The following is a 23,752-nucleotide window of genomic DNA, read 5'->3' on the forward strand; positions in this document are numbered from 1 at the left end:
ACCCTCACCCGAAGCTCACTGGCTTCCTCTGCAAAGTGGACAGAGTCCTCCTGGCTGCCTGGGATGTCTGGGAAGCATCAGGAGTGGAATTCAGCTGCCCCAGCCCAGACTGGGAGGTGTGTAGACAGCCTGGCAGACAGACAGCTCCAGCAGGAAGGGAAATTGCATTTCCAACTTCAGGGAGCTCATGTCAGTCCAATCTCAGGCCATCCGGAAGCCCCCCTGTCAAAGCTGTGTCCTGGGAGAAGCAATAAAACCCCAGGACTGCTGAGGCACAGACATTCGAGCCGCCTTTCCTGTCCTTTCCCTTCAAAGGCGACTCCAGAAATCAATGGGAAGAGATTCATTAGAGGCCTGGGGGGCGTGTGCCCCACCACCTCCGGCAGCCCCTTTGTTAACTAGCCCGAGCTTCCTGTCTGAACAGGCTGCCTACACCTGGAAAACAACCCACGCTCCCTCTCCCGGGCAGTGGATCGAGGCCTGGTCTCTGGGCAGTGGGCAGGGAGAACAGGGGCGCCACAAACCCTTGCAGGCGGTTGTTATCCAGTATTCAGCCATTCATATAGCAAATGGTTATCAAGCATATGCCGGGCATATTTAAGGTCCTGTCAATACAGCATGTACATGTACGAAACAGACAAAGTCCCTGTTGACATGGGGCTTGCATTCCGGAGAGGGAGTCCAATGTTAAACAAGATCAATAATGAAAACACAGGGCATGCTCTCCAGTCATAAGTGCTAAGGAGAAAGCTGAGGCAGGAAAGAAGGGTCAAATGAGACGTCAGGAGGGGTCACAGTCTGGGACAGTGTGGCGGGGAAGGCCTCCCTGAGGCTGCATCCCATGTGTCCGCCCCAGGAAGTGCAGAGAGGCTGGAGCTGAGTAAACAGGGAGACTGGACGGAAATGAGGTCAGAGAGGTGACAGGGGAATGGGTCCCGTGGAGTTTGCAGGTCACAAGCTGGGAGCCACTGGATGGAAGGAGGGTTTTGAGCAGAGGAGTGACATGCTGTGACGTAGGTTTTAACAGGATTGTCTCATTTTATTGAGGTTTATCAATGTGATCTCCTTTGGTCCCTAGGACCTGGTGTCAGGGGGCCTTGACCCCGTTTTACAGAAGAGGAGACTGAGGTCCAGGAAGACCAATTCTGCAGGCCACACAGCCAGTCACTGCTTGTTCCCTTAGCTTCAGCCTCCAAATCCAGGCACTTCCCCTCCCTCCATGGTCTCTCAGTGGGAAGGTGTGGTTGGTTCCTTCCTGACTCCACTCCACCCTGGAGGGCAGCACCAGCCCCAGCCTGCCAGCCCCTCTGTCCAGGAGCGTGATGCCCATCTGCCCTTGCGGGTACCCTTTTGGTGGAGAGAGGCTGCTCTGGCATCCCGGTGACATGGGCAGACAGCCTGGGGCCGGTCTCCTGCCCAGCCAAGCAGGTAGAAGGGCAGGTGGCTCCTGAATGAAGCCACCTGAATGACCACTTTGTGCCTGGCTCTCGGGTTTCCCCCCAGAATCCTCTGTCCTCCTTCAGCCTGGCAGGAGGTTTTACTAGATCCCCAACAACCTCACAATTGTAGAGCGTCTCGGAGGGGCAGGGGCAGGTTTTGTTTCTTGATGAAATGATTATGGGGCTTAGGAGCAGCCAAACGTGGACTTCTGAGAATACAGGCTGGGTCTAGGGTGAGCAGCCCTGCCAGGGTAAATCTAGAAGGGCATCGGGTACAGTGACGGGGGGTTCTGAGGCATGGAGGTCTCATGGTCCACCAGGCCCCTAATCCTCCCCTCAGGTGGAGGCCTGGCCACACGTCATCAGCCAACCCAAAATGGCAAGTGAATGCTTGCAAATGCACAGATGCTAAACACAAAAAAGAAGCACAAAGGAAGAAATGATTTTGCTATAGGTAATGCGGTGTGCTGGAAAGGATATAAAACAGTCGGGGGACACAGGCTCTCATTACAACTCTTAACTGTCTGTGTGACCTTGAGCAGGGTACCCTCCTTCTCAGGATCTTGGAGTACCATCTGGGGAACAGAGTATAATGGTTACAAGTACAGACTCTGGAGCCAGATTGCCAAGTTTGAACCCTTTGGCAAGTTGTTGAAACCTCTCTTTGCCTCAGTTTTACCCTCTGTAAAGTGGGGACGATAAGCACCCTTATCAGAAAGGGCTGTTGGTAAAGATCCATATGTAGAAAGTGCCTAGAGCCATGCCTGGCACACAGTAAGTGTGAACTCCCTATTATCACCAGGACAGGGCAGACCTGGATCAGCCTGAAGCTCCCAGCTCCTCTTCGTGGGTAGGAGCACGCCCTCCCGCCTGCCCTGTGTGTTGGTAGGGTCCAGAGGCCTGGCAGGATGCCCTGCAGGAGATGCCCGCATTGGCCAGGAGCTCAACTTCCAGCCTACCTTCCATTGTCAAAACTGTGCGTGAAGAATTGAGGGGCTGGCCAGGGTAAAGAAGGAGGAAGGAAGAGGAGGTAGAGGAAACAGTATCACTAAGATAGGGGAGGTTGAATCCTGACCCGTCAGAGGTGGGCCCCCTCAGTGACTCCCACCAAATACTGCTTGTTTGACCCTTTTTGACTATTTAGCTTGAGGGAGATAGATGCTCCCCAGCCAGTTACCCCCAGTATCTCTCAGTCATTTAGTGAGTGCCCACGATGCCCTGAGCTCCCTTCCCTGTGTCCTGAGAAGGACCAGGTGTGTGAAGGTGGCCAGCTCAGGTGGCTCCCGAGGTCTGAGCGTGGGCCTGACCCACTTACACCGACACCCGCCCAGGCCTCCCTGTTCACTTCACTCTCCCTCCCAGTGCTTGAGCCCCCATGGGTGACATCTCAGAGTCATTTGGATCCTTGTTTAGACCCGCTGAATCAGCACCCACCCCCTCCCACCCCCCAGGACTGAGCTCTTGTGCTCAGAACTAAGAGCCACCTCACGGGTTCCTTGTTTCTCCCCAGTGGAGCCAGCATGGCTTCTGTATACCAGCCCTTCCAAGTGACCAGAGGACCCAGGCCTCCCACCACACAAAGACTTACCCGGGAGGTGACCCAGCCGGGACGCCTGGAGACGGGGCCACTTTTGACCCCTGGGTAACCTACAGCTAAGGTGGCTTTGCTTTTTCTCCTTACTGGTGGGTTCTGGGACAGGCTCCTCAGGGCAGCTCTGCCGTCCCTCTAAGGTGAGCAGGGCGCCCCAGGAGACTTCCTCCTCACCCACCCCCACCTCCCCGGTGACTGTAACGGTGCCCCCTGCCCCCAGCCGGGTTTGTACTGCAGAGGTGGGCTTCGCAGGACAGGCCTCCCAGTTGGGCGAAGCACCCGCCCTCCCTCTCCCTCCGCCCTCCAGGCTGCGGCGCCTGCCAGGGCCCACGGCAGAGGAGTTCAAACACCCGCGAGGGAAACCACCCGGCTATTGATCCCGCACCGGGGCCTCCCGAGCCGCGCGGGCGGGCATTCATCAAGGAGCCTCCCGGGGGCTGCCGCTCGCGCTTTCTTCTTCCTTTCTTCTCCCTCCCAAGTCATCCCCCGGCTGTGCCCCCCTCGCCGGGGTCACCCGGAGAGCTGCCGAGGTGGCTTCGAGCCGCGGCGGAGAGGCCTTTGTCTGCCGCCCTTTCCTGTAAATCCTGCTCCAGCGGGCGCCCGGGGCGGGGTGGGGCGGCCCTGGGCCCCAGGCGCTTCAGCAGAGCTTTGGAAGTTGCACACGTGGAGTTGGAAGGTGGAGTAGGTGGGGACTGGTTCCAGTGTCGGTGCGTCTGTGGACCCCGCGGCGTGGTACTAACGAGGCTTTGCTAACCAAGTGGGCCGGAGAGCGGCTGCGGTCGCCGCGGAGGAGGCCTGGAAATTAGCATGTGAAAACCCGAGCTCCCGCTGGAAGGCCTCGGTGCTCGCTGGGGAATGCGCGCTGGAAAACAATTTGTTTTCCTAATTAGGTAAATCTGCTGCTGAAGAAGTTCGTACTTTTTTTCGTGGCTTACCTGGGAAAACTCCAAAACAGTTGGTCCCAGGCCTGAGGGGCCCTGGAATCCCTTTAGGAGCTTAAGTAAGCTCAGGAATGTCCCTGTCCGGCCCCACCCTGGGGCTTCTTCCTGAGCAGGGCTGTGGGAGAGCCGGGAAGGGGCCTGTCCAGTTGGTTTCCCAGGCAGTGCTTTCAGGCCTGACCTTCTGGTGTAAAGCTCTGCTCAGTTCCAGCCCAGGTTCTCGCTAGACCTGTAAGAGCAGCGTTTCTGAACTCGGTGCCCGAGGCTGACCACCTGATACCAGCACTGACAGGTATTTGAGGGATGAACCTAAAAGTCTCAAGCGTTTGGGTCTTTGGTGGTTCAGAAGGCACTGAGAGGCAGATTGATACTTTAAACCTCAGCCATCCTTGTACAGAACTTGGGTAGGAAGCAATGGGTGTGTTCTGACTATTTGAAACCATAGCTATCTGAATTCTGGATAATCAAAGTTCAAGACCCAACATTGTATCAAAGCCAGATTAACAGTAGAAACTGGGTTTTAGGGACACCCATCTCGGCGTTTTCTTCTGCAAGGTGAGCCAAGTTTTCACACCCACTCTGTTTCTGGGTAGAATTGGCTGAGCACTGGGTTTTGGAGTAAGCCACCTGGGGGATTTGCAGTGAGGGGCTGGGCTAGCCAAAAGCGAGAAGAGGGAAGAGTCTTTACTGGATCTTCCTTCCTGGGGTCCCAAGGACCTATGGGGCTGCTTGGGAGGGCAGGGCCCCAGCGATGTCTCAGTGAAGATATTACTGTGCCCAAAGAAGCCGTCATCTCTCAAGATGAGGAGAGTAGCCCGAGTAGGCCTATCAAGAAAGGCTCCCCAGAGGAGGGGAGACTGGAATTTCTGCAGAGCCAAGGAGGGGAGCCCTCTGTTCCCTGGCTAGCCCGGAGTCGGACCCACAGGAAGAGGTTGCCAATTAATCTCTTTTGCAGGAAGCTAGATCTTGTCCAAAAGGCAGCAAGTTATGAAGTATGAATTAATCCATTTAACCAGCTCCTGTGACAACTGCATTTCCAAATGCCATCCCTGAAAGTGATATTTCAAGTGGCAGTGGGTGGGATTAGAGCCTGCTAACGATTTATGTCAAACAAGGAGCAAGAACATAATGTCTAGATAAGTGATTTGTCTCAGCCACTTCCAGGGTGGGCAGCAGGACAGACAGGAAGGTTCCTGAGTGAGCCAGAGGCTTAGACTGGGGGGGCTGGGGGGGGGCTTGTCAGGAGAAGCATCCTTAAGGGGAAGTGGAAGTGGTTATCTCCCCACTGGTCAGTTTCCCGCGATGGCCAGGAGAGCAGGGCAGGGCAGTCCAATACAGAGGAGACTGTAGAGATGCCCTGGCTACCTTTCCTTGGAGGTGAAGGGCAGGCGATGTACCTTCCTAATTGTCTGGGGCGGTTAGGTCACCATTCAATTAACTTTCCCTGGCAGGTGGGCGGGGTCGGGGGGGGCCTCTAAAATGTAGCTACTCCCAAATGAGTGATGACACGGGAAGTGTCCACGGAAGAGAGAAAGGTGCAGAGATCCTTGGAGTGGGGCCGCAGGTGGGCTTCCAGGGGTGTTTGCGAGGCCGGAGGGGGAGACAAGCCCTGCTCAGAGGTGGGAGCCCTTGCGACAGGCAGGCTGGAAGGAAGAGGCTGTGGCCACCACAGGATGCAAAGTCAGGAAGGCAGCAGCTCCCGGGGCGGGCAGGGCCGCGCGCAGAGCCGCCCCCGGCTTCCCTCCCGCCGCTGGCCCCAGGGCAAAGGAACTCCCCGAAGTCGAACAGCTAGAGAGTACGTGAGCCAGATCACCCAGCCCCATGCCCCGTGCTCGGGGAACCCCGGCATGGCAGGAGACCCTACGGCAGGGAAGATGCCAGGCCGTCTGTCTTCTCCGCCCCCTACCCGGTTCCGAAAATCCTTTAAGCTGAGGTCGCAATCCGGATGCCCCCAGCCCTGCCCCGCCCTCGTGGCTTCCCGCCACCTCCTCCCCTCCCCCCGGGCGAGGCTGCCTCCACCCCTCCCCCCCCCCGGCGTGGACCCTCATTAGCATGACCACTTGGGAGTATTAGCTGGGGGGCGGGAGACACCCGAAGTCCTCCAAAGCAGGCGCCTTCCCGGGGGCCCCCTCGGGCGACAGCGCTCTGGGAGACCCACTCGCACAAGTGTTGCTTCCAATTAATTGCCTCGGCGGGGGAGGGACGGGGCCTGGTCGCCGCCCCCGCCCCGAGGCTGGAGCGCGGCTCCTCGGGTCCTGCGTTGGCTCGCGGCGGCGTGCACCGGCACCACCCCTGAGCGCAAGTTTGAAATGTGAGCTGCCCCCGATTCACATTCGCTCCCGCTCCCTCGCAGCCAAGTGGCTGGGCCGGCGGGCTGTGCGCGCGAGTGAGTGCGGGCGGCGGGCTGGGGGCGGGGGTGCGGACGGCGAGGCTCGCGGGGCGGGAGGGCGCGCGCGAGCCGGGGCTCCCTGGAGACGCCGAGGCAGGTCTGCTCGCCTTTCATCTTACTCGCGTGCTCCTCCTCCTCCTACCCCTCCCCCCGCCGCGGCGCGGCCGGCCTCCCCGGAGCCCCCAGCCCCACGCGGGCGGACGCAGGGCGGGTGGTCAGGCCCGCGGGCCCCGGTGCTCGTCGCAGGGCTCGGGCCGTGGGAAGTTTGGCCGGCGCGCCCGGGGAGCCTCAGCCCCCCGCGCGCCCCCGGCCCATCGCCGTCCCCGGAGGGCTGTCGCCTGCGCCCGGGAGCGCGGCTGGCTGCCTCCTCGGCGGCGGCGGCCCCATTAGCGGAGCCTCTGCCTGTGATTGGCTTCGCCCGGGAAGCTGGAGACGGGCGATGAATAATTGATGTGTGCGGTGCGGTAGCCGGACGGCGGCGGCGGCGGCGGCAGCAGCGAGCGGGAGCGCGGGAGCCGAAGCGCCCTCGGAGCGGGCAGCGCGGAGCGAGCGGGCGCCGGAGCCGCCCCGGCCCCGCGCCGCCGCCGCCGCCGCCCGGGCGCGGAGCGAGGATGCAGGCGGCGCCCGCTGCCTGCGCGCAGCCTTTGTTCGGCGCCGGCTGAACCCTGCCCGAGTCGCTCGCTGCGGCTGCCGCCGGCCCAGCCCCCGAGCCCGCGGGCGCCAAGGCGGGACCGCGGCTGGTGCAACTTGTCGGTAAGTGCGGGGCTGGAGGGGTCGACGGCGGGGCGCCTGCGAGCCGGGCCGGCTCCCTCCGGGCGCAGGGGTGAGTGCGTGCCTGTGTGTGACAGAGGCGGGCCGGTGCATTGTGGGTAGCGCCGTTTGCTGCATGGTGTCAGCCGGAGGCTTGGCGGTGAGAGTGGCACCGGCGCGCGCCCGGCTCGTTTTGTGCGCCCACGGAGGGGCCCGGGGGCGCGGGGCCTCCCCCTTTCGGTCTCCCAAGGTGAAGTGCTGGCTCTCCAGCAGACATTTTAAAAGGTTTTTTCTAGCCCCAGTCTGCTCTCATTGCAAAAATAAGAATCAGCCAGGAAGCCTTGCGCGATGCAGCGCCGAGGGCCCTTAAACTTGGAGCTGTTTCTTTGTCGGAACCGCAGCCCTGGTGATGAGGGCGCTCTTTGGAGAGGTGGTGGGTGCAGACAGACTTCTTACAAGTGTTTGCCTGGAAACCTGCTGGAGGAGGAAGAGAGAGAGGGGTTTGCACTAGAGGGCAGGAAGGGGCTTTTGGGAGGGAAGGTGCCCGGCACCAGGCTGTGAGGCTTGTATAAGACCTTGGGGAGGGGGTTTCTCAAAGGGCAGCTGATTGACGTCCCAAGCACGTGGTTTTGGTCTTGGTATCCTAAAGCCATGGTGCTCAGGCCCTAGATAGGTCCCAAGTTCCTCGGTCCAACTGGAAGCCAGCTTGAGGGGAAATGAGGTGAGGGCAAGGCTATGGCTTCCCTTGCCTTAGCCGTCTGCACAGCAGAGGGCATCAGCACCTCCTTAGATGAGTTTCAGGACCCCGAGTTACCCAGTCCTTGACCATCAGGCTGGACTGCCAGGTGGGCCGCTGGGCATGGCTGGTGGCTCTTCCAGCAAGCAGGTAGTTTTGGGAGGCTGATAGCAAGGACTTGGTGCCAGAGTGCTGCTGGATTGCCCATCCTTGAGAGTGGGCAGCAGGATGGGCCAGACGTCAGCTGGGAGGTCATGGTACTTGATGATCAAAACGACCCAGGTGGGGTGTAGGGACGCAGGCCCCTCCAATTCTGGGGCTCTAGGCATGGGGCTTATCTCCCATTCACTACAGAGCAAACAACCCTGTCCCACGGGGGTGGGGTGGGGGATGAGGGAGGAGTGAGCCTTGGGGTCTGCGTGGCTGCTTATAAGCCTGTTCCCCTTTTTGTGCATTAGCTAGGCCGTGACTACTCCCCCAACTAGCTGGATTCAAGTCCCCTCCTGAGCTATTTTTACCCCGAACTTCCTTAGTGAGAAACCACCAAACAGCGATGCTTTGGTGAGAATCTGAGTCTTTACCGGAAGCAGCAGCCTGTACAGAGTTAAGACTTGGTTCACGATGCTGTCTCTGCTCCCCTGCACAGCCCTCCCCGTTGACCAGACCCCTTGGCCTCTCTTGCCACTTGGTTGTCACCACAGCCTTGTGCTGTCAGGGACCGGCAGCCCCAATTTCAGAAAGGCAAACTGCTGCCCTCAAGACCACCTGGCAGGTCATGGAGGAAGCCAGCCATAGCTCCGAGTAGAGCTAGGCCTGGATTGTGGGCTCCTCCCAGGCCAGGCCATGCGTTACTCATCACTGAGTACCCCAATGCCAAGCTCGGGGCCTGGTAGGTGGGTACCCAGTGGCTCCTGAGCGATTGCTTGAGCAAATGCTGGTTGGGTGCTCTCTTCCCTTTGGTGTGGGGAGATGACAGAAGGAATGAAAGAGCAGTCCGGATCTCAGTTTGCATTGGTGGAACACTGACTAAGCACTCAGCCCATGCTCAGTCCTGGGAACTCTAAGATGGGTCCAATAGCCTGGTGTCAGCCAGCCAGACTGAGAGAGGCACCCCCACCAATGTTCAACCCCAGTCCTGCCTGGGAGCTAGCTGCCTGACTGCTTCCTTCTGGGCCAGGCCCCAGGAGCAAGGGATGCCAGAGCCATGTTGAGAACTCCACTGTCCTGTAGGGTCCCTATGAGTCCAGATGGACTTAACAGCATCTAACAACAAACAACAAACAATAAGCCACATGTTGCTACTTACAAATTTAAATTAGTTAAGATCAAAAGTTCAGTTTCTCATTCACATCAAACACATTTCAAATGCCCAGTAGGCACAATGTGGCTGGTCGTTGCTATATTGGAAGCTCAGATTAAAGAACATTTTTGCTATTGCAGAAAGTTCACTGGACAGCTGTGGGCTAAAAGGATGGAGACTTAGGTCAGAAGTGAGGTGAGGACACTGTAGTCCAGAGCCCACAGGTGTGGCAGTGCAGGATGGCCTGGTTAGATAAAGGATGTTCCATTTGTTTAGCACTTTATTTTCTGACAGGCTCCCTATGAGGCAAGTGAAGACAAGCCAGCCAGCTGCTCCCCTTTAACATAGGAGAAATCTGGGGTTCAAACTGGCCCGAGGTCACCCAGTGAGTCTACCCAGCAGGCTTCTCAGTCAGTGCCATGCCACCCAGCAGAGATCAGCTAGGGGTAGCAGTAGGCAGCAGTCCCAGGAGCAGTCCCAGACTTCCCTGGGGACCGTCGAGGTGCCCGGTAGGCGTCAGTCTCTGTGAAGTCATCCATCAGTCGGGCGGGAGAGCCAACTCTGCCTCGGGTCCCCAGGAACAGCGAGTTCTGTGCTGGCAGAGCTGGAGAAAGGGAGAGGCTCTCTGGGCAAGGGAGGTGTTTACCTTGATCGATGCAGCTTTTGTCCCATAGGGAGAGGCTGGCTCTTCTCCACAGGGAAGGACTCGTCAGCAGGCCTGTAGCTTGGCCTGTTAGCACAACCCAGAGCGAGGTTTGCAGGCTGGAATTTCTGGACATTCGGCTAGTGCAAAATGCCCCTTGCGGCCGCTGTGCCAGAGCCTGTGCCCCTCCTGTGAATGGGGCAGCATTTGCTGGCCATGCTTCCTCTCTCCCCAGAAGCCTCAGCTGCCGGAGGAAACTCTCCCAGGACCTGGCAAAGCAGCAGCGGTCCTCACGAGGGAGCTCGCTGAGGGAAAAACAAGCCCCCTCCCTCGAAGTGCTTCTCAGGGCACTCCTGTCAGTCCCATGCCACTAACCGCAGGCAGGATAGAGCCCTCCACGCTACCCAGAGGGTGAGGGACTTCCCGCCGAGGTCACAAAGAGGCCGTGCAGCCTGGGAGCAGCAAATGTCCCCCCCCAGTTCACTACAAGTCTTTGGCTGCCATTGTGAATTTGAGGTTTATGGTTTAGTTATGCCTTATGCTTCTGCCATCTGCACGAGCCCTGAGGTGAGGGTCAGTTTGTCTCTGGCCTTGTCCCGGTGTCCTGAGGTGCCTACTTCCCCCCAGTATCAAGCCTCACTGCAGCCTCCAGCTCCTGGTGGCCCTGAGCTGACCGGAGGGGGAGGTTTGAAAAGAGCCTGGCTTTGCCAGGGACCCCAACACACCCTAAAGGAGTGATATTCAGAGTATCTGGGAGACTGAGGAGACAGCGCCTCAGATGAAAGCCCATCCAAGGGAGGTTGAAGACGAGAGCTCCTTGGTGACACTCCCAGGCCCTCGCCCCCTTGAAGAGCAGTCAAGGCCCCTGCTTACTGTACCTTTCCCAAGAGCCAGGGTAAGCCACCTGGGATCCCCAACCACCTTTGGAGCCTTCTCACCAAACTTACTGCCCCCCAATCTGATGCGCCGTGCATGCCTCACAACCGACAGAGCCAGGCCCTGACCCCCACTGCCCAGAGCATTAGGCTGTGAGGGCCCTGGGTCTGCTGCTCTCCTTCAGCCCAGCAGGCTCAGGAAGTGGGCCCTTTAACAGCCCAGCTGTAGGGCCAGCTCCTCTTGGAGAAGCCGGAGCCAGGGCCAGGAGCTTCCCTGAGCCCCCTGGTGGGGTGATGCCAGGTCGTCGAAGACGGCCCAGCTCAGAGCAATAGTGGGTGCTCCATGCGGGTTTGGTGACTGAAGAACAGGGCATTTAGCCAGGCCACTCAAGTTGCCTGAAGCTGAGGCGCTAAGACGGATCACCTTGGAGATTCTGTGGTCCTGGGCTGGGCCCCAGCTCTGTGATTTTCGCCTTTTTCAAGTTCCCAAGATCATTCTGACACTGTTTGCAGAAACACAGCTCCCAAGGTCTAACCTTAGCTCGAATGCTAATATCTGTGATCTGGTGCCAAATTAATGTGTGACCTTTGGCAAGTCACTTCCCTTCTCAGGGCCTCCATGTTCTCATCTCAGTACTGAGAGTGCTGTTTTAAATGATCTCTGTGTCATGTCTACAAGGTAGACTCCATGCTGGGATCTCAGCTCGTCTTGTGTTGGTGTGTGTGTCTGCGTGTGTGCATCTGTGTGTGTCTGTGTCTTTGTGTGTGTTTGTGTCTGTGTGTGTGTCTGTGTCTTTGTGTCTGTCTGTGTCTGTGTGTCTGTCTGTGTCTATGTCTGTGTGTCTGTCTCTGTGTCTGTGTGTCTGTGTGTATGTGTCTTTGTGTCTGTGTGTGTGTCTGTGTGTATATGTCTGTGTGTGTGTCTGTGTCTTTGTGTGTGTGTGTGTCTGTGTGTCTGTCTCTGTGTGTGTGTGTCTGTGTCTGTGTGTCTGTGTGTGTCTTTGTGTGTGTCTGTGTGTGTCTGTCTGTGTGTGTGTGTGTCTGTCTGTCTCTGTGTCTGTCTGTCTGTCTCTGTCTGTCTGTGTCTGTCTGTCTGTCTGTGTCTGTCTGTGTGTGTATCTGTGTGTCTGTGTGTGTACAGAGACCTGAGCTCTGTGCCCTCAGGACCCCAGAAGAGCCCTTGCTGCCGCATCTCCCCCAGCTCGTGGGCGGCGGCCCCGTGTGCTGGAGCAGAACTGTGCTCCCCTGTGTGTCAGAGCAGAACTGTGCTCCACGGGGCTTTTCAGTGGCTGGTTTCTCAGAAGTAGGGTCACCAGGTCTTTCTTCTGCTGGACTCAGACCTCCAGCCTTTCAGTTAGCAGCTGAGCACATCAACCCTTTGCACCACTGAGGACTCCAGGAAGAGGGGACATGGAATAGCCATAAACTCTTCCTCGATGGAGCCCGATTTTGGAAATTTGGGTCTTGGGTGAGACGGAAAAATGAGTTTCACGTGAAAGACAAGTAGATGTGAGGCTCGGCCAGGAGCGGGGTGGCATCTTAGAAGGGAGGATGCCCCTCTAGATGGAGCAGAAGTTTGAGGGGTGACAAAGGAATCATCGCTGAAAACCCGTCGAGGAGCATGGATTTTACCTGAGGGTGGCAGGGGGCCACTGAAGGCTTTGGACCCCTAGAGGCCACCAGACTATCTGAGGGTGGCAGGGGGCCACTGAAGGCTTTGGACCCCTAGAGGCCGCCAGACTATCTGAGGGTGGCAGGGGGCCACTGAAGGCTTTGGACCCCTAGAGGCCGCCAGACTATCTGAGGGTGGCAGGGGGCCACTGAAGGCTTTGGACCCCTAGAGGCCGCCAGACTATCTGAGGGTGGCAGGGGGCCACTGAAGGCTTTGGACCCCTAGAGGCCACCAGACTCCTGCGGCTTCTCCGTCTGGGAATGCTGCCGAGTGGCAGGCAGGGATGGGGCACGGGAGCATGTGAAGTCGGGGCTTTGCTGCGGGAATGTCCCTGGCTTGCTCTGCTGACGCAATGGAAAGCCTCGTCTCGTTACAGGGTTCCTGTTTTGCGGTTGCCGTGGTGGGGGGCAAAGGCAACCTGCTCTTCCTTCTGAGGCGCTCCGGGAACTGGAGGGAACTTGTCCAGACCTCCCCTCTGCAGGCAGCCTTTGCTCGCTCCTGGAGAATGCCAGCCTGGGAGGTTTTAAAGCCCTGTGGGAGGTTCCCTGGGACTGGGACTGGATGGGACAGGGGACAACAGGGGACAGCCTCTGAGGTTGCAGAGTTTGGTCTCATGCTTTCAATGGGCAGATATTGAAGCCATTGTCCCTCAGTCACAGCCTGAGGTGTTTGTGATTTACAGGCACCTTCTCTGCCTGTAGGGTCCCTATGAGTCAGAATCGACTCGATGGCAATGGGTTTAGTTTTTTTTTTTTTTTTTCTCTGCCTTCTGAGGTCTCTGACTGGCACACAAGGTTTGCACTTGGCTGCTAATCAAATGATCGATGGTTTGAATCCACTCAGCCACACTACAGAAGAAAGGCCTGGCAATTTTTCCATAAAGATTACAGCCATTGAAAATCCTATGGAGTTGCGATTCAGGACGAAAGGAAATGGGGGGAAGGAAGCACATTGTGGGGAATGGGACCAACGTCATGGAACACTGTGTACAAACTACCAAGTAGAAAACTGTTTGCAACGTAAGCTTTTACCTAATGCACAATAAAAAAAAAACTTTTTTAAAAAGGAAGAAAGAAAACCCAGTGGAGCACATTTCTACCCTGACACACATAGGGTTGCCATGACTTAGAATCAACTCGACAGCAGTGGGTTTGGTCTCTGCCTCCCAAGAGTTTATAATCTGGTTGGTGGATTCACAGTATACACGGAAGGTTTAACAGAGCCAAGTTTGGCCCTACTTGTGGGAGGGAGAGCTGTGAAAGATTGGGGGGCAGGGTTCAGGGGGAAGAAAAAAGATGCCCAAAGAGCCCTTCTGTCCAAATTCTCAATTCTCCTGCTTCCAGGCCCAGCTCAAATGCTGCCGCTCTGGAAGTCTTCCCTGACCCCACACATTGCTTCGGTCCCAAGCACACATGTAACTGCAAGACCCTGTCTGAAGCTCCTATTTGGCATGCAGGACCTTATGTCAGTATCTTGTATATAGTCACTTGGAGTCCCTGAGTGATGCAAATGGTTAACGCACTTGGCTACTCACCGAAAGGTTGGAGGTTCAAGTCTACCAGGAGGTGCCTCGGAAGAAAGGCCTGGAGATCTCCTTCCAAAAAATCAGTTATCAGAAGCCCTATGGAGCACAGTTCTCCTTGAACTGCTCCACACGTGGGGTCACTGTGAGTCAGAGTCAACAGCAGCTGGGTTTCTTCTTGTCACTGAGACCACCTGGGTGTCAGTCCTACTAGTTTGTGATAAAGGATGGAACCTCCATTCCTTGCATCGTTAAGTTGCCAATACTTGGCACTTGATAAATGTCTGTGAAATGACTAGCCCACGGCATGTGGGGCCACAGTCAAGGCGGTGTCCCAGGAGGGAATTAAGAGGCCCGAGCTCTTGGCCCAGCTCTGGCTTCCCCAGTTGACTGTGTGACTTGCGGGAGCCCTTGAGCATCTTGGTGTCCCCACCTGTAGGAAGGAGGATCACACTCGGTTGACTCTGCTGTCCAATACAGCAGCCACCAGCCACACATGGCTATTTTAAATTGATGTTAGTTAAAACTAAATACAATTAAAATTTCAGTTCCTCAGCCGCACCAGCCACATTTCAAGTGCTCGAGAGCCCCATGCGGCTAGCGGCTACCATATCGGACAGTGCAGCAATGGAACATTTGCATGATTGCAGAAAGTCCTATTGGACAGCACTGTGCACAAAGGTCTCCAAGGGCCCTTCCAGCTCTGTGGTCCATGGTTCTACAACGAGGAGGGATCCCAGGAACCCAAAAGACAGAGGACTCAGCTTGCCTCCATGTTAGCAGCTCCAAGGAGGGCCGTTCCTCCCCAGAACCACACACACACGCGCGGCCCTCAGGACCTCTCTGTCTCCTCTGGGGCTCTTGGAGTGGGGCTACCCAGTGTCCTACCCAAGACAGTGTCAGAGAGTCATTATGAAACCCACATCTGTCGTTAGCTGGGTGGCTTGGGGTAAGTTACTTCTGTAAGCTTAAGCCTCCGTTTCCTAATCAGTAAGCTAGGGCTGCCCAGACCTCCCTCCCAGGGTTGTTGTTAACTGCTGCTGTGTCGGCCCCCAGCTCCTGGTGACACCGCGCACAACAGGATCAGCTCGTCGTAATCCATAGGATTTTTACTGACTGCTTTCGGAAGTAGATCACCAGGCCTTTTTCCCTAGTCCGTCTTAGCCTGGAAGCCTGCCGAAACCTGTTCGGCATCAGAGCAACACGCAGCCTCCACTGATAAGTAGTGGCTGCGCGCGAGGTGTGCTGGCCGGGAGTCGCCCGCCGGCGGCTCTCCCGCGTGGAAGATGAGCATTCCGTCACTGACCCGCCGCCTGGCTTCCCTGGGTCCCAGCTTCCCTGGGTCGCGGCGGGGAGCAAACAAGATGGGGCTGCAAAGGGCTCTGCTCAGTGTCTGGGACAGTCGCTGCTCAGTAAGCGGCGGCTTTCATTACTAGCAGCTTGATTTAATTCCCTCACAGCTGTGTACATTTAGCTCCCAAACCAGCTGAGGCTTTGGTTTCTCTCAAGTTCCTGAGCCCAAGACTTGGTCGTTTCTTGTGCGAGCCCCACCTCGGGCCTCCTCCTCTCTAGGCCTCAGTTTCCTCGTCTGGCCTCACACTCTGTGTTGTGGCCAGTGTGCCTGGGCTCCGGAGACCGGGCCAGTGGTGCAGAGAACCAGGCTGTTCAGGCCTTGTCCTCCTGCAGTGGCCGTGGTGATGGGGGACGGCTGCCCGGAGGAGGCCTGTGGGAGAGGGTGAAGTGTACCTTTCACTAGTTCTGTATTGGTGTCACCCTGACGGACCTCTGGGGGAGGTGTACGCGGGCCAGCATGCATGCAGCCACTTTCATTTCCCCCTTGGGGAGGACCTGGGAGTCTCAACCTTACTTCCCAAGCACACTGGTGAGTTGTACAGGAACTCCCCCTCCTCCAAGTTCCTCAGATAGTCTCTAGGGGGTCTGTGAGCCCCTAAATTGTATGGGGGTGCATTTTCAGGCAGAGGGCCTGTGAGCAGAGACTCACTGAGGTTCACGTTGGTGGATAAGGACCACGGGGCTGGAAGGGGGCTCCAGGTGCCCAGAGGGCCCTAGGAAGCAACTTGTTGGAAGGAAATTCTGGGAGCCAGGGAGGGTCATTTGTCATTTACTGGGTGACTTTGGGTAAGTTACATAACTGCTGCTTTCCTTCGCACCCCAGGCCTAGAGCACCCACCATGTGCTTGGTGCCGTGCTGGGTATGGGAGGTGGAACAACACTCAGTCCTGACATTGGGAAGCAAGGCCAGGTGATCCCTGGGCCCGACAACGGCAGAGTCACTAACAAGGAACAGACTGTGTGTACAGAGAACAGACTGTGCGTGCAATGACAATACGGGGGCAGCTGGCACTGGGGAAGCCAGGAGGAGAGCATCCTGGGGATTTGTCACGATGAGAGGTGGAGGAGGTAGGGGCTGGGCATGGCAAGGAGGGCTCCCCTCCAGTGGATGTGTGGAGGGTGGGGTTCCAGGTGGGAAGGACATGGCCACTCCTTCCTGGAGGCCTTCCTGTGGCTCCCCATCCCCCTCGCATCCACCCGAGCCTTGCTCACCAGTGTCCCCCCCAGGCTCCACAGGCCCAGCGCTGCTCCCACTGACTCCCAGTACACCACACCCTCTCACGTCCCAGAGACTCCCCCACTCTCCAGCTGTGGGACTGCTAACCCTCTCCAAGCATCGGTTTTCTCATCTCCAAAATGGAGGAACTCATACTCATCTCCTAGGTTATGGGAAGATGAACGAGCACATTCCAGATAAAACCCTGCACACAATGGAGGGCCTGGGCCCCACCCATCAGCACTCTTCCAGGGTCCCCTGCATTCCCACAGGTCATCCCTCTGGGGCCACCAACTCCCGATTCCCTGCTTGGGGACTTGTCCTCCCCTACCACCACCTGGGCTTGTCCTGACCTCTCGTGCAACTCTGCCTACCCCGCATCTGTGCGCTGCCCCTCGTCTCACAGACAAGCCCTGTGCTGGCCTAACGTGTGGGGTGCCTGCCTCCCCCGCTGGCTGAGGACTCCTGGAGCAGACACCCCCTTGCCTCCCCCACTCCACCCAGGGCCCCGAGAGCTCTTAGCCCAGAGCATAGGCTCCCTCAGTGTGCAGAGAAAAGGCTTTTCTCTGAGGTGCCTTGGGGGCAGGGTGTACAACCCTCAGGTGTGTCTCCTTTCCATTTGCCAATGGCACCAGGAGCTCCTGGGCAGTCCCTGGACCCTGCGGGGAAGGACTCATACCACCACCTCAGAAGCTCAGGGCAGCGGCACTCAATGCAGAGAACTTCGCCCCCCGCCCCATCCCAGCCCCACACCCCGCACCCCTCACCTTCCTGGACCCAGAACAGCATTAACCACTGGGTCTCTGGTGACTTCTGGGAGCCCTCACCTCTCCCAGGGACTCCTAAAGGTCAGCATCAGGACAAGGAAAGAGGCAGAGGCTAGGTGTTGGCTCCACTTGTGAACACAGGTGCCAGCTCCTTCTGTCCAGCCCACTGGACAGGAGGCAGGCCTGCTCCCCTCCCCACGCCTCTGCCCTTCCTGTTACTGCTGCTGCCCAAAGGTCCCGTGGGCAGTGGGCAGCCCTAGGTGGGTGGGCTCCTGTGAGGGGAAGGCGGAGGGAGCATCACCACCTGGCACCCCTGGTGACCAAGGTCTCTTCCCTACCGCCCGCCCACCCACCCTGAAATTAAGCCTCACCGGCATCAGGACTGCCAGGGCCTGATAATCTCCTCAGAGCTTTGCAGGGTGTTATACCTCCTCTGAGAAATACTTTCGATGACCTGGATAAGACTTTTCTTCTCAGGTTACAGCTTCTGGAATGGAGATTTCTGCCCTGGTTTCTTCACAGCTCTATGGCTTGCCTGGCCACCCTGTCATCTCTCTGAGGAGTGTAGGGCGGGCTTTCATCACACAGAATCCAGTTTCTGGAAAGGCCTTGCGCAGGCCAGCTTTTGCCTCCCTAGTCTTGGGCACCTGTTACCTGAAGCTTTGCTGTCACCCCCACCCAGGTGATGTTGAGCTTTTCCTCTGCCCCCCATTGGTAAGAGCAGTTACTTGTATAAACGGGGGCACTCTTACCTTACAGGCCTGTCGAAACCACAGGGGCCACCGTCTAACTTGCTAAGGGCACCCAACACGCACCCTCCATACCTGTGCTGTTAACTGGCATACACACCTGCGCCCCTGCCAGGTACAGTACACCACAAGTACAACTCCCAGGCTTCAGTAGCCCCCTCTGAAGCCAAAAGCCAAACCCATCGTTGTTGAATTGATTCCAACTCCATAGCTACCCTGTAGGACAGAGTGTAACTGCCAGTGGGGTTTCCAAGGAGCAGCTAGTGGATTCGAACAGCCAAGCTTTTGGTTAATAGCCGAGCTCTTAACCACTGCACCCCCAGGGCGCCAGTTCTCTCTTAGCACAGGAATATTGTATTTAAGTTCACAGCTACAGCTCGTTCAAGTTTCAGCTCACAGATGGGCAAAAGTACGTGCTAATAAGTTTCAAATGAGTGAATGAATGAATGAAGCGCTGGCTCTGGGCTGGGCACTGTGGGGCCTGGGGGAGGAGGCTTACAGTCTCAGCAGAACTGGCTGGCACTGGGAGTCACAGGGGTGTGCATGTGTCTGGGAGTGAGGTAGGGCTGAGCTGTTGCAGCGGGTGTTTGTCGGTGAGTCAACGTATAAGATGGAACGCTGGAAAATGTTTCCTGGGTTTTGTGTCTGTGCACATGGATTATTTGAACACGTTTGTGTCCGTGTGGGTACACGGGGGACATTAACGCATTGAAGATTGTCGATTGAGTGAATATGGTTGTGTTTTAGAGGGTTTGTGCAGGTTGGGGCACCCACGGGGTGTTGAAGTATGTCTGTGAGGTGGGAGGGGACACGTGGAGAGAAGGGTGGTGTGACAGGCCCTGTGTCATCCCCCCTACCCCCCACCATGCTGGGCCGAGTAGGGGACAGTGGAGCCAGGCTCTTGTGCAGCTAGGCGCACCACTGACCTTGGGCAAGCTACGAAGTTCTCTGGTGCCTCAGCTACACAGAATGGTAGTACTGAGAAACACGACGGTAACAGTAGCCAGCCCAGAGTTGTTACTGAGGACTATGAGTTCATGTGCCTGGCACAAAGGACATGTTTCGTAAGTGTTAGTTGTTGTTACTGTGCTGGGCCAGGAGGCACTGTGTCTCAGCCGCCCTGGCCTACCCCGTCCCCAAGCATAGGCTCCTAGGCTCCTGCCCTATGGGGTGGCCAGGAGCCTTCGGCCCAGCTGCCATCTTACTGCACCACTCGGGAACTGGAAGGAGGCTGGGAAGGGTTACTGGAGCTGACCCCGGAGAGTGATCGGCCTGCCTGTCCATCCCATCTTTGGAAAGGAGACCCCAGTCCCTCCCAGGCTTTCAGGGAAGGGTATTCTGGGGCTGCTCGGGGAAGTCAGCCCGGACTCTCCGCAGCCCACTCACTGCCCGCCTCAGGGATGGCAGAGCTCAGAACACGTCCAGAGTAGCCTGCGAGGAGGCCACGGCTTGTGACGCGCCACTCGCCTCTCGCAGCTCCCGCCTTCTCGTCTGAAAACGGGGTTCTTGGTGCCTGTCGTGCTTAAAAAAAACAGCCAGTTGCTGTTGAGTGGATAGGCTTATGGCACCCCATGTGTGTCAGGGTAAAACTGTGCTCCATAGGGTTTCCTTTTCTTCCGCTCACTCTAAATTTTATTTTGTTATTGTTGAGAATATACACAGCAAAACATACATCGATTCAACAGTTTCTACATGTGCACTTTAGTGATTACATTTAGTGATTACATTCTTGGAGTTGTGCAAGCATTCTCACCCTCCTCTTCTGAGTTGTTCCTCCCCCACTAACAACCCCACTGCTCCCTAAGGTTCCTATCTGATCTTTCAAGTGGCTGTTGTCAATTTGATGCCATATAGATAGTTCTTAAAAGAGCATAATGCTCAAGGCAGGTGTTTTTTACTAGTTAAGCTAAACTATTATTCGGTTTTAAGATGACCTCAGGGGTTTTTTTGGTTTAAGGTTTAAAGATTATCTCATGGCAGTAGTTTCAGAGATTGGATCCACCCTGGATGGCTCCAGAAAGTCTCCAGTCCGTGAGAATTTGAAATTCTGCTCTGCATTTTCCCCTTTTTGATCCGGATTCTTCTATGGAATCTTTGATCAGAATGTTCAGTAATGGTAGCTGGGTACTACCCAGCTTTTCTGGTCTCATGACAAAGGAGGCCGTTGTTCATGGAGGCAATCAGCCACACATTCCATATTCTCCTCTTATTCCTGACTGTAGGTTTTCAGTGGCTGATTTTTCAGAAACAGATTGCCAGGTCTTTCTTCCAAGATGCCCCTGGGTCAGTTCGAAAAACCAGTCTTTCGGTTAGTAACACTTAACTGTTCTAACCGCCCAGCAACGCCTGTCCTATTTAGCACCAGAATTAAAAGACCTGGGGAGAGGCAGAGGGATGTTTGCTGATAGGAACCCTGTGAGTGTATTCCAGCAGCATAGAGTGCTGTCCTCCCCCTTCCAGGTGTGGAGGCGGCACCTGGAGCACTTCACTGTCCTTACTTGCACCCAGGTCTGACCCCCACAGTCCAACACAGGCCGAGTTGACCGACCTCCTCATGAGCTGGTCCCCAGGAGCCTCCCACCCCAGCCCGTCATCTGGCTCATCTGTCTGTCCATCAGAGTAACTCTGACTTCACAGCCTTGTCTCTGAGGCACCGCCCAGCCTGGTTCCCTTGCATGTTGGGCATGGCCTCTTCCCACCGAGCCCCCACGTCTGCTCTTCCCCTGGGGGTGGGGTGCAGGGAGAACACCCTGACCCATAGGTCCTTACCTTAAACACCGGACTCGGCAGCCTGACTCGGGCTCCAGGGTATGAAATAAACAGAGGTCAGGGTCATCGGCTGCCTTGAAAACCTGGGGTTACAAGTTGGAGCGAGAAGCAAAAATATCAGGCATGTCTACAGGCAGCTTCGGAGTCAGAAAGGTACTGGCACATACGTGGTGTCTTCTCAGCCCTGGGAGCGGAGAAACCGCCATTAACTCCCCTGGGCAGATAGGGAGCTGGGGGTCAGGAAGTGTGGTGGAGTTAGGGGTGGAGGTTGGGGCTCAAAATTCAGCCTTCAGTGCCCACCAGGAGGTGCTGGCTGGGTCCTCGGCTCAGAAAGATGGGACTGTGACCCCCAAAGGTAAACCCCTGCTGAGAATCCTCTGTGCCCTCTATATGCCCCATGCACACGCATACACCGACACACAGACACCCCACCCTTGGGTTTCCACCCTCCATGTAGAAAACTTAATTGAAGCTGAAACTCTCATTTTTAGCCAACTTTGTTTTTAATGTTGAATAACTCTCACTTGTTTGTGTATACTTCAGGAACAGTCCCTGGGGGAGAAGTCATCTGTTTTCTTAAGTGGAATCCTGGAAGTCCAATTAGGAGTGATTGTTTTACTTCTAAGAATTTTCAGAGTTTGCCTAGCTTGCCCTGCTGAGCCCCTAATTGGACAGCCAGAGGTACCCCAGTTCGAGGCCCCACATGGCTGGGGTTGACCTGTTTGAGGGCCCAGGCCAGGAAAGTTCCAGCTCTGAGCCCTAAGTAGAGGGGCCCGGAGGGTACCAGAGACATGTCCTCCTCAGATCAAGGAGTGAGTTGAGGTCATGCCATCATCCCAGGGCTGAGACAGAGCAGAGGCTGGCACTCTGGGTTCCAGGGAACCATATAACCAGGTCAGGGTGGCTTCGGAGCCCACGCCTAGCATGGTGGGAAGGCTGCCAACAGCTGTCCTCATTCCAGGTCCTGAGAACTCAGCCACAGTAGGGCGCAGCCTGCTCATCCCCATTCATTGTTGGAGAAACCGAGGTTCAGAGAGCTGAAGCAGCCTGCAGGATCACCAAGCTAATCAGTGCCACGACCAGGTGTGGGTGACCAAGCCCTTCATCACAATCACAGGGCCCAGGAGAGGAGGGTCCAGTTTAGGTGTGGACGTTTCCTGAGTGGGGTGAGGCAGAACCATGAATGTGGAGAGCCGTTTAGACAGGTGGGAGGGGGCGGTGCAAGGGGAGCTGGCCCAGGTGAGGGGCATTGGCCTGTTGGCTTTGGAGCCCAAGCTCCGGTGTTGTTCGCCACGGTGCTGATGTGGAGTATGCTGTCTGGTGGCCCAGTCCACGATTGCGGGGGAAGGTGGGCATACAGTGGAAAGAACGTGCCTGTAGCGGGGCTCAGCCTGCAACCCAGAGGTCTCTGTGAGCAGCACAGGGCAGCCGGTGCCTCCTTCCTCCCGAGGGAGCCGTTGGCCTCCAACCTATGCTGGCTCATCCTCTGATGCCATGAAGGGCCCAAGGCTGCCCCGGGAGGCAGTGCCCCCCAGCAAGCCTGGGCCTGCTCCTGTGGCCTCTGGGAGGGTCAGGTTTCTGCCCGCCAGGTGGGCAGCTCCCTCGGTTCCTGAAGCTGCAGCTCGGCTCACAACTCTGCCCTGCTCCCACCTCCTGAGCCCCCAGGTACCATCTGCTGCCCTGTTTCCAGGCATCAGACAGGTAGGCGGCCTCAGGCAGGAGCAGGGAGGAGGCGGGTAGAGCCCAGATGGGAAGGTAGGGGACCCCAGCCCTGAGGGGCAACTAGTGCCCAGCCTGCCACCTGGCACCTGGCTTGCCCCTCCCCCCTGTAGGAATGGGTAAGAGCAGGTCTAGTAAAGAGTGTCATGTGGGTGGGTTCTGTGCAGGCTTCCCGGGTATCTCTATCTTGGCTTCTCTGCATGTAAGAGGGGTGGGGTCTGTCTGGGCACCCCGTGTCTCCCCCTGCTTGATTCACTGCTCTCTCTGTCTCCTGCCCAGCTCTGACTCAGTCCTGAGCCGATGTGCCTTCGCCATCCCAGCCACGTCCCCCCACATCGGTTTTCTCTGCTTAATTTCATTTTTTCAGGGCTCCAACTCGCAGAAATAAGCCCTCCCTCCCCACCCCTGCACTTTTTTTGATTTAACAAGCCTGCTGGAAAACAATAGTGATTTCCTCATCGATCATAAACAGAAGTGATTACCATACAATTACAGCCTGAACCATCAGCCTCCCCGCAATCACAGAGCCGCATTGTAAATAGGAAGACAATTGTCTACAGAATTACCCCCAAATTGGTTTAAGTGGCAACAGAGGAGTGTTGGCATTTGGGCACTTTGGGGAGGATGGGTAGAGTGCTGGTGGTCCTGGCGGCAGAGGGCCCCACTGGGGACTTTCGAGGGTGCTTTCCTTGCCTTTGAGGGGGCAGCTTGTGAGGAAGAACTTCCTGCCACCTTCCCCATCCCTTTCTTTTCCCCTCAATTAGCTGCTGCTGTCCCTCTTGGCACAGTTTGTTCCGAACTCATCTATACTGTGGAAGTGGCTGCATACAAGCGCCTTTTAATGCGAGTGGTGGAGAAGGGTGAATCTGGGGGGATGTTTTGGGGAGGTCTGCTCAGCTCCTCTGGTGTTCCCCTCTCCCCATGTCTCATCCCTGGCTCTTCTGGGTCCCCTCATCCTTCTAGGATCTTCTGGCGTAGGGCCTCACTCCCCTTCCCATCCCCCAGCCCAGTGATGGTCCCCGGCCAAGAACCTCCTGCATTCCATCTAGGGCAGCCTACTTCCTCCTAATGTTTCAGCATGTCCCCTGCATCCTCCTCAGCCACCCGGGTCAGATGGATCTCATGGTGCCCAGCAGGGTCGGCCAGGCCAGCGCCTTCCTGGAAGTCTGCTGGCCATCGCTGCAAGTGAGTTCCAAAACGGCTTCCAAGCTGGGCCTGGGATGTCCTAGGCCAAGTCCTCTGCCATCAGGATGCCCTGGTGGTTGGACTCCTGAGCTCTGGCTCTTTCTGCAGGGGTCCTGTCCTCCCAGCACTCACCACAAGT

At 56.8% G+C, this 23,752-nt stretch overlaps 1 protein-coding gene across 14 annotated transcripts in view; it reads left to right on the top strand.

The window, feature by feature from the left end:
• The window catches only part of ZMIZ1 (zinc finger MIZ-type containing 1), a 257,806-nt gene that overhangs the window by 173,586 nt on the left and 60,468 nt on the right, over positions 1-23,752 (top strand). The window contains exon 1 of one of the 14 annotated variants that reach the window (XM_064269798.1): positions 5,682-5,763. The exons of 9 other annotated variants lie outside the window; for them this stretch is intronic. The gene's annotated coding sequence lies outside the window, so the exon portion shown is untranslated. Of the gene's footprint in view, positions 1-5,681; positions 5,764-6,188; positions 6,355-6,422; positions 6,455-7,021; positions 7,111-23,752 lie in introns of those variants that run through there. 4 more of the 14 variants (XM_064269795.1, XM_064269793.1, XM_064269797.1 and 1 more) reach the window with 4 other exon arrangements.

This window comes from Loxodonta africana, chromosome 16 (genome assembly GCF_030014295.1).
Source record: "Loxodonta africana isolate mLoxAfr1 chromosome 16, mLoxAfr1.hap2, whole genome shotgun sequence".
In the NCBI taxonomy this organism is placed as follows: domain Eukaryota; kingdom Metazoa; phylum Chordata; class Mammalia; order Proboscidea; family Elephantidae; genus Loxodonta; species Loxodonta africana.